This window comes from Ahaetulla prasina, chromosome 1, assembly GCF_028640845.1.
Source record: "Ahaetulla prasina isolate Xishuangbanna chromosome 1, ASM2864084v1, whole genome shotgun sequence".
Classification (NCBI taxonomy): Eukaryota; Metazoa; Chordata; class Lepidosauria; order Squamata; family Colubridae; genus Ahaetulla; species Ahaetulla prasina.
In genome coordinates, this window is record NC_080539.1 from 313,903,390 (window position 1) to 313,920,931 (window position 17,542).

Below are 17,542 nucleotides of genomic sequence, written 5' to 3' on the forward strand. Positions count from 1 at the left end.
GGCCATGAAATTAGGGAGGTTCTGTTCTGAGATGTTTGCCACACCCACATTCTGGTCTCTTATGTTAGCATTATCTTATCTGCAACTCTTTCCAAAGTCATTCTCACATATCATTACAGACTGAGAGTCCAGTGCCATGAGACCTTTTTATATGTAATATTTCATAGTAATATAAAATTAACTTAAAGCTGAAAGGTTTGGCTCTTTTTCCACTAAGGAATGGATTCAGCTCTGATGATGAGGTCATTACCTACTCCCCTGAATTTTCACTGAGATAAATAATAGTGAACCGTGATGTATAAATACCTCTTTACTAGTGCCACATAACTCTAACTTGCTAAAAGAAAAGAAAACAAAAAAGTGGAGAAGATGAAATTCATCACCATAGCCATGTGCCTCAATTCACCTGTTACTATCAACAGATAAAATCTCCTGCAGTAGAAAAAAATAGGAAAACTGCATCAGGGGTGGGTTCTACTTACCTTTACTACAGGTTCGCATCATCCCCGTGCGTGGAACATGTTTTGATGTCATTTGGGTCAGTGGGTGGAGCTTCCTGCTAGTTTTACTACTGGTTTTATAGAACCCACCACTGAACTGCATGTATGCAACTGATGGATAAAAGAAATAAAACAAAGCTGTTTCACAAGTCTTTCAAGGCCTTATTACCGAATAAAATGTTACCTGGTTATACTCTGATATCAAAATACTTGAGCAGGAGAATTATCAAGGCACCTCTTTTACTTTTCTGCTAGTTATCTGCCCGAAGAGATCCCAAATGGTACTCTGTTTGTAGATTGATAGGTTTCTTCATTTTCAAAAACAAATTACGGTACCTGTTTTTTAAAAAAATCTATATTTAAAAGCTCAGCGCACTGAAACATGAGGCTCATTCTGAAATCTTAGCAATATGAATCATGTGGTTTGACTCAATATAAGAAAACTTTAGATAGTGATATGTGAAGTCATGATTAGTCATATACACCTGTACAACATATCTGGCACAACACCTTTCAATGAGGGAGTGAATAAAAGGCTTATCGGTGTTTTTCAGATCTGCTGCCATCATTTGGGAAATTTTCTTTTCTTACTTCACCTTCCCTTCCCTTTTTTTCTGTCCTTCCCAATAACTCAATATCTATTTGTTGGGATCAACCAGTAAGCAAAACACTGTGGAAATGCGGCCTCCAATTTTAGTAACGTTAGATAACTCAATAACGTTATCCACTCTTACCCCAAAAACTAGACACAGATGTGGGGTATAGAATCCAAACTCCTGGGATAAGAATTGAATTTTCCTACCCACAGTTTAACTATAACACTAGAGTTTGCAGTGGGAAAGAAGAAAATCACATATATACCACAGGAAATGATTGTATTTTTTAAAACTGCTATTATGCCCTTCATAATTATATATGTTCATAATCCCATTATCAAAGTTAAATCCAACTTTGACTATCATTCCAATCTACCTTTCTAACTTTTGTAACTAAAATGCATGTTGTGTTTCTAGCTTTTCAGACACATTTGGCCTGGGATTAACAGTGATAATTATCTCCTATCTATGTGTTGCCCAAAACACACACACACACACACTCCTACTTACAAATCTCAACATACCTCTCTAGAACCTTAAAAATTACTATTGGCTTGTAGACATGCTGAATTTGTTTTGGCGATGTTTGAAAGAAGCAAATACAATTAATAATTGTATCACAAAATAATTTTATTCATTTGCTTGACAAGTATAATTTTGTTTTGGAAGTAGCATTTGACTGTTCTGTACCATTTTGTAATCTGATGAGAAAGACCCTGTCCTGGGTACCAGGTAGTACTGCACTGAAAATTATATTTAAATTGAAATTATAAGGGCTCAGTGCTAAATATCCTAGATAAGGGCAGGTCTGAGTTGAAGAGATCTGTTGATCATCTAAGGAGATTCTCAGTCATCCAGGTCATGGTTGTTCCAAAGGTGCTTTTTCAAGAGGCAACTGGACTTTCTTGTTTTTCTCTGAAGATGTTTCGCTTCTCATCCAAGAAGCTTCTTCAGGTCTGAAGCTGAGGGTTCAGAATTCACAAGTGAGACATATTCCAAGCTTACATGGATCACCACACTGACACCTCATTTCTCCATCTACGTCTTTATCTGTTGAAGAGAGAAAGAGACAGAGAGAATAATAATAAAAAGGGCATGGCCCTCAACAGTTGGATTATAGAGCTATTTACAGAGGAAGTGGTTTTTCTTGTGGTAAGCAAAAACAGCATTCCCACTGCAATTATTTCAGCTATACCTATAGTTACCAGAGTCAGTGTGCAAAAATACAAACAACTACCTAATGGCAGGAAGGAGATATAGAAGGCCACCATCTAGAGGTCACCTGGATTGTTGTAAACCAGATCTAGAAATCCTTGCCTTATCATCACCATCATTTTTCTCACTCTCTCTTTTTTGTATGCAATGAAATAAACTTTTGGCAAGGGAGAATTATGACTCTTTGTTTTATCCTTGTCTGATCTGTGCTACTTGCCCTATTTTTTAATTTATTTATTTGCATTATTTTCATCATCATTATCACAAATATTATATGCTAAGTAGTTACTATTGTATTTTCTAGGTGAGACACTTAGAATTGTCAGAAGTAGGGTGGCATACCTATTTCCATAATTAATAAATCAATAAGAAATAAAAAGAAAGTTAAAAGAAAATACACAGAAAAATATGGTATTTAATAGGCCCTTCTTTGGGATTTCCGGTGGCTCCGCTTCGTTAATGGCAGTCTATTCAGACCGCCAGTTCTGTGTGATTCTGTAGAGCCGCTTAGACAGTGTTAATCTGCTGTCAAGTGGCTTGAAAACCTCTTCCCTCGGGCAAAGAGGGAGAGGTGAGCATTCGGGCTGAAGTAGAGCCCCCAGGAAGCCCCAGGAAGAGTCTGGTGGCTTGGTGGGAACGCTCCTTCTATAACCCGAAAAAAGCTCCAGAATCTGGAACGCTTCTGCCAAATGGCAGAACAAAACTCAGCGTCCATCTCCGCAACTGAAATGGATTACTGAAGGACTGCTAACATGGACAGAGTTGAAATAGGAGCGTTGGCATTTGATTGTAAGAAGATTTTAACTCCCTGACAGAGAATGTATTCGTAGTCAAGATTGGAGATGATGAAAGGAAATGGCGTTTTGTGTATTGGAAGTGAAAGCTAAGGAAATGCTTATTACAATTGCTGGCGTGGAACCTTTAAGAAGAATATAACAAGATTTTTTTTTAATGGAATTTTTTTCTTGTTTCTTTTTTTTATCTTTTTATTACAGTGTTTAAGAAGAATAGTTTACTGAATTTTTCTTTTTCTTTTTTTCTTCTTCTTCTTCTTGGTATTACTTAGTTTAAAAATGGCTCTTAAGCAAAGAGATTTAACTACTTCTAAAATATTGAAAATTTCTTCAATTCAGATACAGAAATTGAAAGAAGATATCAAAGAAGGTCTAAGGAATTTTTTACAGGAGCTTATGGAGGCTCATCTTTCAGAAATAGATCAAAAATTTAATGAAATGGAGAAAGAAATACTGGATTTTAAGGATACGGTGGAAGAGCAGAGGAGGGAGATGAAAAAATTAAAGGAATCAATTACCCCATTACTGCTATCTAGTATTCAGACCGAAGAAAGACTGGAAGAACTTAACCAAATTAATTTAGATTTGCAAAGGAAGATAGACGAGGTTCAAATTAATTTTAATTTAGAAAATAAAATAGATGATATCCAGGTTAAGGTAGATAGGGCAGATGAAGAAAGGGTTATATTACAATATAAATTAATGGAATATGCTATAAGGGTGAGGGGATTAAAAGAATGTAAGGAAGAAAATTTGAAAGAGATTTTTACTCAGGCCTTTGCTCAGATAGATGGAGTGGAACCAGAAAATTTTGAAGTTAATATTGAAAAAATTTATCGTGTTAATTCTTGGTTGGCAAGGCAGAAGTGTTTACCGAGAGATGTGGTTATTTATTTTACAAATAAGAAGATTAGGTATGGAATTTTGCAAGCATTTTATAAAAATAAATTTCAAATATTAGGACAAGATATAATAATGATGAAGGAAATTCCTCCTAAAATGTTAAGAAAGAGAAAAGAATTTGCCTTTTTAGTGGATGAGCTTAAGAAACACCAGATATATTTTAGATGGGAGGTTCCAGCTGGCTTAACAGTGAATTATAAAGGAAGAAAGTATTTTCTTAATACAGTTTTTAAAGCACGAGACTTCTACACTAATGTATTAAAGATTGGGAATCCTTAATCGATAGATGCTAAGTTGAATGGTGAATAGATCGTGAAAAATATGTAAGATAGAAGATAATGGGAGGGAGAATGTTTAATTTTATTATATATGATTATGGTTAATTTTTGTAAATGATTTATTTTGGATATAAATGTGTAATTTTAGGGGTACTATTTGATATATTTGAGGTATAAAGGAATAGGAAGATGGAATATTGTTTAATTTTGGAGGATAGATAGTAAAATTTAGGAATTTGGATTAAATATTATATTTGAGAGATGGATGTAATGTTGTTATATGGTTAACTAGAATTTAATTGTTATAACTGATATATTTTGGATAAGTTATAGGTGTAATTTTAATAATGTTATTTGATATAAGCAAGATAAAAAAAAAAATATCACCGGCTATGGAAAACCTCCTTCCCAGGCTGAAGGTACTCAACAACTGGCAGATGACCTGAATGAGTTTTACTGCAGGTTTGAAAGGAAACTACAGACACCTATCTCCACAACCCCCATCTCAGACACACCAACAACAGCCAAGCCTCCTACAACTGACCCCATTTCATTGGGTTCACAACCCCTAGTGATCACAGAAAAAGAAGTGCAGGACCTATTTCACAGACAAAAGCCAGGAAAAGCTCCAGGCCCAGACAAGATAACTCCTTCTTGCTTAAAAGTCTGTGCTGACCAATTGGCCCCCATCTTCACCCATATTTTCAATAAATCACTAGAGATGTGTTATGTTCCTTCTTGCTTCAAACGCTCTACCATCATCCCAGTGCCAAAGAAGCCCACCATCAAGGAACTGAATGACTACAGACCAATTGCTCTAACATCTGTAGTCATGAAAACCTTTGAAAGGCTAGTGCTTTCCTACTTGAAAACCATCACGGATCCGCTGTTAGACCCCTTGCAATTTGCATACTGAGCAAACAGATCAACAGATGATGCTGTTAATATGGCTCTGCACTACATCCTACAGCATCTTGAGTCTCCAAAGACCTGTGCAAGGGTCCTTTTTGTAGACTTTAGTTCAGCATTCAATACCATCATTCCAGACATTCTTCTAACTAAGCTAAACCAGCTACAGGTACCGGAACAGGCTTGTAAGTGGATCACAAGCTTCCTAACAAACAGGAAGCAGCAGGTGAAGCTAAGCAAGATCACATCTACCTTAATCAGGCTAAGAACTGCTGTGTGCTCTCCCCACTTCTCTTCTCTCTGTATACCAGTGACTGCATCTCCAATGATCCATCTGTTAAGCTACTGAAGTTCGCAGATGACACAACAGTGATTGGTCTCATTCGAGACAATGACGAATCCACATTTAGACAAGAGGTCAAACGACTAGCCTTGTGGTGCAACCAAAACAATCTGGAATTGAACACACTCAAAACCGTAGAAATGGTGGTAGACTTTAGGAGAAACCCTTCCATACTCCCACCTCTCACAATACTTGACAACACAGTATCAACAGTAGAAACCTTCAAATTTCTGGGTTCTATCATATCGCAAGATCTAAAATGGACAGCTAACATCAAAAACATCATTAAAAAAGGACAACAAAGAATGTTCTTTCTGCACCAACTCAATAAGCTCAAACTGCCCAAGGAGCTGCTGATTCAGTTCTATAGAGGAATTATTGAGTCTGTCATTTGCACCTCTATAACTGTCTGGTTCGGTTCTGCAACCCAACAAGAAAAACACAGACTTCAGAGGATAATTAGAACTGCAGAAAAAATAATTGCTACCAACCTGCCTTCCATTGAGGACCTGTATACTGCACCAATCAAGAAGAGGGCCGTGAAAATATTTACAGACCCCTCGCATCCTGGACATAAACTGTTTCAACTCCTTCCCTCAAACGACGCTATAGAGCCCTGCACACCAGAACTAGACACAAGAACAGTTTTTCCCCGAAGGCCATCACTCTGCTAAACAAATAATTCCATCAACACTGTCAAACTATTTACTGAATCTGCACTACTATTAATCTTCTCATAGTTCCCATCACCAATCTCTTTCCATTTATGACTGTATGACTATAACTTGTTGCTGGCAATCCTTATGATTTATATTGATATATTGACCATCAATTGTGTTGTAAATGTTGTACCTTGATGAACGTATCTTTTCTTTTATGTACATTGAGAGCATATGCACCAAGACAAATTCCTTGTGTGTCCAACCACACTTGGCCAATAAAAATTCTATTCTATTCTATTCTATTCTAAAGTGAAGATTTTAATTATTACAACTGATATATTGTGGAGATAATATAGGATTAATAATAATATTTGTAATATTATTTGATGTATGTAAATGATACCAAAGATATGAAAAGATGGATTATTTTTTACCTCTGGAGGTTGGACAGTAAAATTTAAGAAATTAAGTTGGAAATATGAACTATTTTTGAGAGACTGCCTAATGAAGAAAGACATTACAGAAGAATCCTTGGTGAATATTGGAAGATGGAACGTTCTTTTGGTATTGATTGATGAAGGTTGGATATCAAAAATTATGTACTTTATTGAAGAACAAACACCAACTCAATCGGAAATTTCTGAGAACTCTAGGAATGGAATGGTTTGATATATAATGGATTGGAAGAAATGTATTTTCTTTGTTTCTGGAAGGGGAGTTGAGATTTTAAGGAATGACTATGGATTATGATTTGTGTTATATTTTAATTTTTGACTGTTAGTTTTATACCCTGTATTCGGTTCTATCCTAAGAAAAAAAAAATAGAAATATTAATTGAGAGATGATTGAAAATGTATAATTAATGTAAGATCGGAGCTGCCTGGCTACCATTTCAGAATGATGGGAAAAGAAGAGAAGGAGGAAAGAGAAGAAGGAAGAGGAAAGGAAGGAAGAGGGATAGAAGAAGAAGAAATAAAAAAATGTAGATAAGAAAATTCATGGAAAGTAGAAGAAGGTAGAGAAAGGAACTTAAAGGAATGTGAACATCCATTAATTGTATATGATGGTACACTAAATATGTTATTGGATATGAATGTTAAAATAAAACTTTTTTTGGGGAAAAAAATAGGCCCTTCTTTGAACGGGGACAGATCACTGTTTATAAATCAGTAAGATTTATTTTGAAAGTTTAAATTTAAATGGTGAACAGTTAAAATTGTGGTCAATATTGTATTTTTTGTTACTAAAGGAGTATCTTGAGTCTAGTTTGACTAGAAAAATATTAGCTTTAGTTTTTTAAGTTGCAGCTCCGCAGCCATTTAGCTCTAAGCAACTTCCACTGAATTAAATTGGATTTGCTTCTGAGTAGAAATGTATGGATTTGCACATAATTTTTTTACTCTATGTATCATCATCAATGCCTACTGGATCTCATGCTTGTGATTCCACATTTGGCTTTCTGAATGTGACTTGTATATCGAACCAATTTATTGGAAAATCTATTTCCACCTTTTTTTGTTGTTGTTGTTGTTAAAATCTGTGTAAGAGGTCAGGCAAATTCTTTTTCCAGATGTTGCCCTTTTATATTGCTTAATTTCCTCAGAACTATTTCCCCCTGGCTCTACCACTATTTTTTTATATTACAGCCATGTCCTTGCATCCTTGCAGAATCATAAATACAATAGGATTTTGTGGGAGACATTTCTTGTTTGTAACAATACTGAAATATTAATTTTCTTTTCAACTGTTTCTGATACTAATAGGATGAGTAATGTTTATATTTATTAAAACAATTATTACAATGATTGGATGAGAAAACCCATCTAAAACTTAATTTACTTAAACTTCCTAATGGTTTGAGATTATAGTATGAAGAAGCAATGTTGTGTGAAGAAACTCTCAATAATCAGTTGAGATTAGTACCAATAATTATTACTGTTTTCAGTCTCTGGTCACTAGAACATTCAGTTTTCAAAAAGAAGCTTAGTTGATAATTACAGACCAATCTACTATTTGCGTCATGCAAGGTTATGGAATCCATCATACCAATCCATTACTACACTTGAAATACAACCTTCTCAAATAAACAATTTGGCTTCAGGAAAAAATATCTTTTATTTTACAATTCTACTGTAAAACCTATGGACTACAAATCTTGATTTAGGTAAATCAATAGATGCAATATACATAGACTTCTATAAAAGCTTTTGACTCAGTAGTACATGATAAACTTCTCTAAAATTAAAATCCTGGCATTTCAGGATTACACAACTGGATATCTGCTTTTCTGTCAAACAGACAAACAAATAGTTAAAATTGGTAATGCTCTATCAAATCCTGTTCCTGTCAAGAGTGGTGTTCCTCAAGGCAGTGTTCTTGGACCTACTCTCTTTATAATATACATAAACGATCTTTGTAATCATATCTCAAGTAACTGTGTTCTCTTTGCTGATGATGTCAAACTTTTCAACACCACTGACAATACATCCAAATTCAAAAGGACCTTGATCATCTAACTATTGGTCTAAAATTTGAACTACAAATCTCAGCCAGTAAATGCTCAGTCTTGCATTGGAAGAAAGAACCCAATCACAAAGTACATGCTTGATGGACATTGCCTAGATGAATGTCAAAGACCTTGGGTTTTTATATCTAGATTTAAGTTCCAGAGCCACTGCAACTATAGCTAAGAAGGCTCTAATTGAACTTAATTTTGTAGCTTCTTTTCAAAAACACCAAGCTACTAACAGAGCATATAAAACATTTGTTAGGCCAATTCTGATTACTGCTCTCCTGTCTGGAACCCATATCATATACATCAACACAGTTAGCGTGTCCAAAGGTATTTTAAAGAAGAATTCTCAACTCCTGAAACTAATAAAATGCCTTATTCCACCAGACTTGATATCTTGGTCTAGAAAACTTGGAACTTGTGTTACAAGATCTGGTTTAAATATAAAATCATCCATTGTAATGTCCTTCCTGTCAATGACTTTTTAGTTTCAATAACAATATCACAAGAGCTACCAATAGATTTAAACTCAATGTCAACTGTAGTTTAGATTGCAGAAAACACAATTTCTGTAACATTGTATATACTTGGAATGCATTACCTGACTCTGTAGTTTCTTCTCATAACCCCAAAGGCTTTATTCAAAAATGTTCACCTCACCACTTTCCTAAGGGACTCTGTGCATAACAATTGTTGCCTGTTCCATCTATTTCTTCCCTATATATATATGTTTTAGTATTTTCTCCTCATTATATACATTCATATATTATATAACCCTTTATGCAACGCTTGTATATATATATTGTTATGACGAATAAAATAAATAAATAAATAAATAAATAAAAAATAAAATAAATAAATCATCTTAAGCTGTCAGAGAAAGGTCAAAATAAAAATAGAAAGAAGGAAGGAAGGGAAATGAATGAGTGGATGAATGATCCTTGCTAGTGCTTTATTTTACAGTGGAGCTTTCCATAACCATCCACAAAGAATTGGACATATTACTTTCATCAATAGAAATATTTTTTGGGAAGAAATTTAAGTGCTCTTGAAGTTGGAAGTTTTATTCTATTCCACCATATCTCTGCTTGTCTGGATGCCCTCCAAAATGCTGCTGAGCTGGACTACATAAGGCCCAGGAGATGCTCTGTGGATTGCAGGGAGAGGAGTAAATAGAATAGAATAGAATAGAATAGAATTTTATTGGCCAAGTGTGATTGGACACACAAGGAATTTGTCTTGGTGCATATGCTCTCAGTGTACATAAAAGAAAAGATACGTTCATCAAGGTACAACATTTACAACACAATTGATGATCAATATATCAATATAAATCATAAGGATTGCCAGCAACAAGTTATAGTCATACAGTCATAAGTGGAAAGAGATTGGTGATGGGAACTATGAAACGATTAATAGTAGTGCAGATTCAGTGTTGAGGGAATTATTTGTTTAGCAGAGTGATGGCCTTCGGGGAAAAACTGTTCTTGTGTCTAGTTGTTCTGGTGTGCAGTGCTCTATAGCGTCGTTTTGAGGGTAGGAGTTGAAACAGTTTATGTCCAGGATCACGAGGATCTGCAAATATTTTCACGGCCCTCTTCTTGATTCGTGCAGTATACAGGTCCTCAATGGAAGGCAAGTTGGTAGCAATTATTTTTCTGCAGTTCTAATTATCCTCTGAAGTCTGTGTTTTTCTTGTTGGGTTGCAGAACCAAACCAGACAGTTATAGAGGTGCAAATGACAGACTCAATAATTCCTCTGTAGAATTGGATCAGCAGCTCCTTGGGCAGTTTGAGCTTACTGAGTTGGCGCAGAAAGAACATTCTTTGTTGTCCTTTTTAATGATGTTTTGATGTTAGCTGTCCATTTGAGATCTTGCGATATGATAGAACCCAGAAATTTGAAGGTTTCTACTGTTGATACTGTGTTGTCAAGTATTGTGAGAGGTGGAAGTATGGAAGGGTTTTTCCTAAAGTCTACCACCATTTCTAGGGTTTTGAGTGTGTTCAGTTCCAGATTGTTTTGGTTGCACCACAAGGCTAGTCGTTCGACCTCTCGTCTATATCTTGGATTCGTCATTGTCTCGAATGAGACCAATCACTGTTGTGTCATCTGCAAACTTCAGGAGCTTAACAGATGGATCATTGGAGATGCAGTCATTGGTATACAGAGAGAAGAAGTGGGAGAGCACACAGCCTTGGGGCCCTGTGCTAATTGTACAGGTATTTGATGTGATCTTGCTTAGCTTCACCTGCTGCTTCCTGTTTGTTAGGAAGCTTGTTATCCACAAGTCTGTTCCGGTACCTGTAGCTGGTTTAGCTTAGTTAGAAGAATGTCTGGAATGATGGTATTGAATGCTGAACTAAAGTCTACAAAAAGGACCCTTGCATAGGTCTTTGGAGACTCAAGATGTTGTTGGATGTAGTGCAGAGCCATATTAACAGCATCATCTGTTGGTCTATTTGCTCGGTATGCAAATTGCAAGGGTCTAAGGCGGATCCGTGATGGTTTTCAGGTAGGAAAGCACTAGCCTTTCAAAGGTTTTCATGACTACAGATGTTAGAGCAACTGGTCTGTAGTCATTCAGTTCCTTGATGGTGGGCTTCTTGGCACTGGGATGATGGTAGGCGTTTGAAGCAGAAGGAATATAACACATCTCTAGTGATTTATTGAAAATATGGGTGAAGATGGGGGCCAATTGGTCAGCACAGACTTTTAAGCAAGAAGGAGTTATCTTGTCTGAGCCTGGAGCTTTTCCTGGCTTTTGTCTGTGAAATAGGTCCTGCACTTCCTTTTCTGTGATCACTAGGGGTTGTGAACCCAATGAAATGGGGTCAGTTGTAGGAGGCTTGGCTGTTGTTGGTGTGTCTGAGATGGGGGTTGTGGAGATAGGTGGCTGTAGTTTCCTTTCAAACCTGCAGTAAAACTCATTCAGGTCATCTGCCAGTTGTTGATTACCTTCAGCCTGGGAAGGAGGTTTGCCATAGCCGGTGATATTTTTAAGAGTTTTCCACATGTTTGCTGGTTCATTTGCTGAAAATTGATTCTTTAGCTTTTTGGAGTAGCTTCTTTTTGCTGCTCTTATCTCCCTTGTTAGTGCACTTCTGGCCTGATTGTACAGCATTTTATCACCTTTTCTGTAGGCTTCCTCTTTGGAATGTCGTAGCTGCTTAAGTTTAGGTGTAAACCAAGGTTTGTTATTACTGCGTATTACAAGTTCCTTGTAGGTACACATAGGTCTTCACAGAAGCTGACATATGATGTTACAGTATCTGTGAGTTCATACAGGTCTGCAGAGATAACTTTAAAAATATTCCAATCAGTGCAGTCAAAACATGCCTGTAGCTTTAATTCTGATTCCTCCGTCCAGGTTTTCACTGATTTAATTATTGGTTTTATGGCTTTAAGTCTTTGCCTGTAAGCAGGTACAAGGTGAATCATGCAATGATCAGAGTGTCCTACAGCTGCATGTGGTAAAGACCGATAGGCATCTTTTAGTGTTGTGTAGCAGTGGTCTAGAGTATTCTTGCCTCTGGTGGGACAATTGACATGCTGAAAGTATTTTGGTAGTTCTTTCCTTAAGTTTGCCTTGTTTAGATCTCCCAAAACAATGGCCAGTGAATCAGGGTGTTTGGCTTCAGCCTCCATGATTTGGTCAGCTAGAGTTCGTAATGCCTCGTTTACACAGGCTTGTGGTGGGACATAAACAGCAATTAGAAGAAATGAGGAAAATTCACGAGGCGAATAGTAAGGTTTGCAGTTGATAATTAGAGTCTCTAAATTGTTGTCACAGAATTTGTAAATTATGTTAAAATCTTGACACCAGGTTGAATTAATATATAGGCATAAGCCTCCTCCTTTCTTTTTACCAGATGTTTCTGGAATCCTGTCTGATCGTTCAATTTGAAATCCTGGAATGTTCAGGCTGCTATTTTCAATTGATTCATTTAACCAGGTTTCAGAGAAGCATAGGACTGCTGAATTACGAAAATCAGAATAGTATTTGTTTAAGAGGAGTATTTCATCCATCTTATTTGCAAGTGAGCGTATATTTGTTAGGAAAATTGAAGGCAGAGGAGTTTTAGTAGTTCTTAGCTTGATTAAGATCCCAGATCGTTTACCTGTTTCCTTCGTTTCCGTCGCTTTGGTTTTAGTAATCCATGGCTCCGTGGGAATTGCCTCCTCCTGTGTTAGAATCTCCTCCGTGTTTGTAAAGACAGGCAGGGGTGAGATTAAAGAAAGCTGCTCCTTAAAGAAATGTTCCTTAATTTTTAGCAGATGGTCTCCTAAGTAGGAAATCCGTAGTGAGTCACAGAGAACAAATAAATAATAGTATTGTCAATAGTTACCTTCCTTCTTCCTGTCAATGGGAGTCCTTTTCTAGATTAGAAAACTTCCATGAATTCAAGGGTTGCTCTGTTGATGACAAAGTGTATGATGATAAATCTTTTCCTTGATATTTACAAATGTGTTCTGAAACAGTGAATATAATAAATACTTGTAGCAAGGACTATTCTTGTTTATTTTTTAAAAAAACAGTATTGATCTCTAAAAATACATAGCACAGATTATCTTTCTTAAAGATACATTCATTGCCTCCTACTCCATGTGCGGTGGAGCCTATCGGATAGAACCAAAATATTAGACATGAGGCTAACTATATAAAGAGCTATGGTTTTGAATGTAAATATGGTTAGGTGAGAAGATGCTATTTTTCCCCCCATTTTTTAAAGTTAAAATTATGTACTCAGAAATAATTTGTCTGTCTGAAGCCAATGAAAGAAAAAGATTCTCCCTTCACAAGCCTACACATATTATATAAACCCCCCCCCCTTTTAAAAAAAGATCTATGTTAATGTGAATTTAGAATGGAAACTGTTGTTATAATAGCATTCACTTATATATGGAAACAGGAAAAAAATCACAAGGTGCAAATAGATAAATTTACAAACACATATGGTAGACATGTAGGTTAGTAAAAGCAAATGCTTAAGTGATAGTCTCTGGCTTAGAATTTTGGAAATGCATATGTTGCTCACAGGAAAAAATAAATAAAAGTGCCATAAGTTACAAACCAACTGGCTAGATTTAGTTATAAGGCTATGCAAAATTCTGAAAAGGTTCTTAGCTGAAAGCTTGAGTGAAAAATCCCTTCGATTCAATATTGCAAAATGAAGGTGTGCTCCACTTTTGAATAGAGTGGTGGCATCAATTTCCTGCATAGGTGGGGCTACTGCACATGCACTGCATAAGAAATTCCTGTCATCCAAGCAAAGTGTCTCATTTAGACAGACTGCCCTCCCTTGAGCCTTGGTAAAGTGGAATAATGTGACTCAATGAAGCATTTCATTGTGGATAGGCAAAATTCATATGGTGGACCCGGTTTGATCTTTGCAAACCTATTAAAGAAAATGTTTCCTGATTTGGATCCAAAGTCAGCATTTTATTGTAGACAGTGTTGAAGGCTAATTTCAGTAATATTGATTTCTGGAAGTTGGGGATTTGATTTCATGGAAAGGTTCATTTTTGCAACCTGATTTTTTTTTCCTCATGAAAATTCTATATTTCTAGCTATCAGATAGCAATGTACTGGACTGGAGGTAAGATTGTTTGATTGTAATATGGAATGATGGTTGAAAATGATGGTGTAAACCTCTGAAAATGTAATAGGGAAAACCACAGAAATGTGCAGACTATGGAGTGTCTATATGTCCATATTAGGGAAAATAGAATAATATTAAAATATTAGAATGTCCCTGTCAGATCAAGTCAAGTCACTGGTCCTCCTAGACCAGTGCCTTGTATCTCACCATGGCCAACTAGATACATTTAAGAAATTTACAGTGATGTTTCTGAATGGGATACACTTTAAATTTAAGACCTGTGATTCAGAGAATAGCCCTCTGCCAGAAAACATAGCAATATTTGATAATCTTCATCGAGATGTCTAATCTAGTCCTTTAAAAAATGATAACTATCCTTACATATGATGGCAACAAATTTTTTTTAACAGCCCTTAATCCCAACATTAGCGTGGCTTGAACTCCCACTCTGTTTTCTTTCAGGAGGGCAGGCAAAACTACCCTCTTTCTCAGGGCCTTTGAAGTCTAGGTTACCTGTTTCAGGGTTGCCCTTATAGTGAAGATATAGGATACTTATTCTGGTTTTTCATTCTCACGTTTAATTCATATTAATGGAATCATTGGGATGAATATTTTTTAAGTAATACTATTTTATTGTGTTATTACTACCTGTGTTTCCACGAAAATAAGACCCTGTCTTATATTTTTTTGAACCCCCAAATAAGTGCTTGGCCTTATTTTTGGGGAGGTCTTATTATTTTGGGGTGTGTGGAGCAAGACAGCAATCCTCTTGCCGTCTTACCTGATTTCCAGCTCTGTCTCCCTAACCCTAACCAGAGGAAATGGCAGGGACCGGCTGTGCATGCGGTTAAATATTTTTGGAGGAGGGCTTATTTTCAGGCGAGGGCTTATTTTTGGGGGATGGCTTATTATCTGAGGAGGTCTTATTTTTGGGGGAAATATAGTATGAATCACCTAGTATGAATTTAGAGAGATATAAGTATTATATTAAATAGCTAACTAAATGTGTAATCTCTATGGGAAGAGAAAAATTATATTATGCAGGATGTTATGTACCGCTGTTATACCTCGCCTTAAAAAGTCACTGTAATTTCTCCTTTTAGAGAGCTGCTCTAGTTCCTTAATCCTTTTTGAACTGACCTGCCAATTCCCTTTCCTTTCCTTTCCTTTCCTTTCCTTTCCTTTCCTTTCCTTTCCTTTCCTTTCCTTTCCTTTCCTTTCCTTTCCTTTCCTTTCCTTTCCTTTCCTTTCCTTTCCTTTCCCTTATCTTAGGTTTTCATTGCTTTTCTCTGACTTTAAATAAACTTGTCTTAGGATCTTTAAGACCAGTGACAGCAACATGCTTCTCTTGCTGTTTCTCTTGGGGCGGGTGTTTGCTGACTCAGTTCTTTCATATTCAGCACTTTGTTCCATCGATTGATAAGAGACACTGCTTGCCCAAGTACTGAATTGCAGACACTGAGCACAATGGAGACACTCTGGCTGCAGCAGGAAGTTGACTAATTCTAAAGTAGGACACAACCTAAATTCAATACTGCTATAGCACAATCTGCTCATTAGACTCAAATCATTTCAACATCACAGCAGTTCTGAGTGAAAATGCTAATAAAATAAGGTTTTTTAAAAAAATAAATAAATAAAGATAATGCACATGGTAAACAGAGGCTGACTGAATGATGGGTGAACCTTGGTTCTTTTTTGAGAAAACTGCTTGGGTTAGGACTATTATGGCCTGGCAAAGGAATAAAGCATAGATTTAATGCAGAAGTGGCATGTCACACAGAAGAAATTGCATGCAGATAGAAAGTAAGGTAAAGGCTCCCCTCGCACATACATGCTAGTTGTCCCCGACTCTAGGGGGCAGTACTCATCTCCGTTTCAAAGCCGAAGAGCCAGCGCTGTCTGAAGATGTCTCCATGGTGATGTGGCCGGCATGACTCAATGCCAAAGGCACACAGAATGCTGTTACCTTCCCACCAAAAGTGGTCCCTATTTTTCTATTTGCATTTTTACGTGCTTTCAAACTGCTAGGTTGGCAGAAGCTGGGACAAGGAATGGGAGCTCACCCCATTACGTGGCACTAGGGATTCGAACCGTTGAACTGTTGATCTCTCGATCAACATGCTCAGTATCTTAGCCACTGAGCCAAAGATAGAAAGTAAAGGATAATATAATAAGGTATGAGTAATAAAATTACATATATTTTTTTTTTAAATGTGCATTTGGCCATCCCCCTGTTGGAAGGAAAATCCAGTTCTAGTTCCAAGCTTGGAGAAAGTTTTTAGCTTCTTTTCCAAAAACTCTACACTACCAACCAGAGCATATAAAACATTTGCCAGACCTATTCTTGAATACAGCTCATCTGTCTGGAACCCATACCACATCTCTGACATTAATACAATCGAACGCGTCCAGAAATATTTTACTAGAAGAGTTCTTCGCTCCTCCGAAATCAACAAAATACCTTATACCACCAGGCTTGAAATTCTGGGTTTAGAAAACTTAGAACTCCGCCGACTCTGAAATGATCTGTGTTTAGCACACAGAATCATCTTTTTTTTTTTTGAAGGGCCGTGATAGCTCAGGCTGTTAGAAGCCTGTTATTAGAACACAGCAGCCTGCAATTACTGCAGGTTCAAGCCCGGCCCGAGGTTGACTCAGCCTTCCATCCTTTATAAGGTAGGTAAAATGAGGACCCAGATTGTTGGGGGGGGGGCAATAATAGAATGAGACTATTGCCTTATACACTGTAAGCCGCCCTGAGTTTTCGGAGAAGGGCGGGATATAAATGTAAATAAATAAATAAAAAAAACTACCTGTTCTGTTTCCCTCCCCCCAATACTCCCAGCAAAGAGTCAGTCAAAGGCCTCCTTTTCTAATTTATTTACATAGATAAATGTCCTGGCCACGTCTACCCATGGGCCTGCCAAGTTTCTGGAGATAACGAGGAAATTATAGATAAGGCCAGAGTTACTCACGAATATACTCTTCCCTCCATTGATACAGTTTGCCCGCGCAAATTCATTGCTTTGTCCAAGACAAAAAACCAGGAAGTCCCGCCTCCTATTTATAGTCTCTGCAGATGTCACTGCATGACAATCATTCCTTGGCTTTATCCCAACGCTGCTTCTGCTGCGCGCGCCTATCACGTCTGCGCAGTCTTGCATCACTCCAAAACTGTTCTTGGGGCGTTGCAAATCAGAAGAAGGCTCGAGAGAATCAGGCC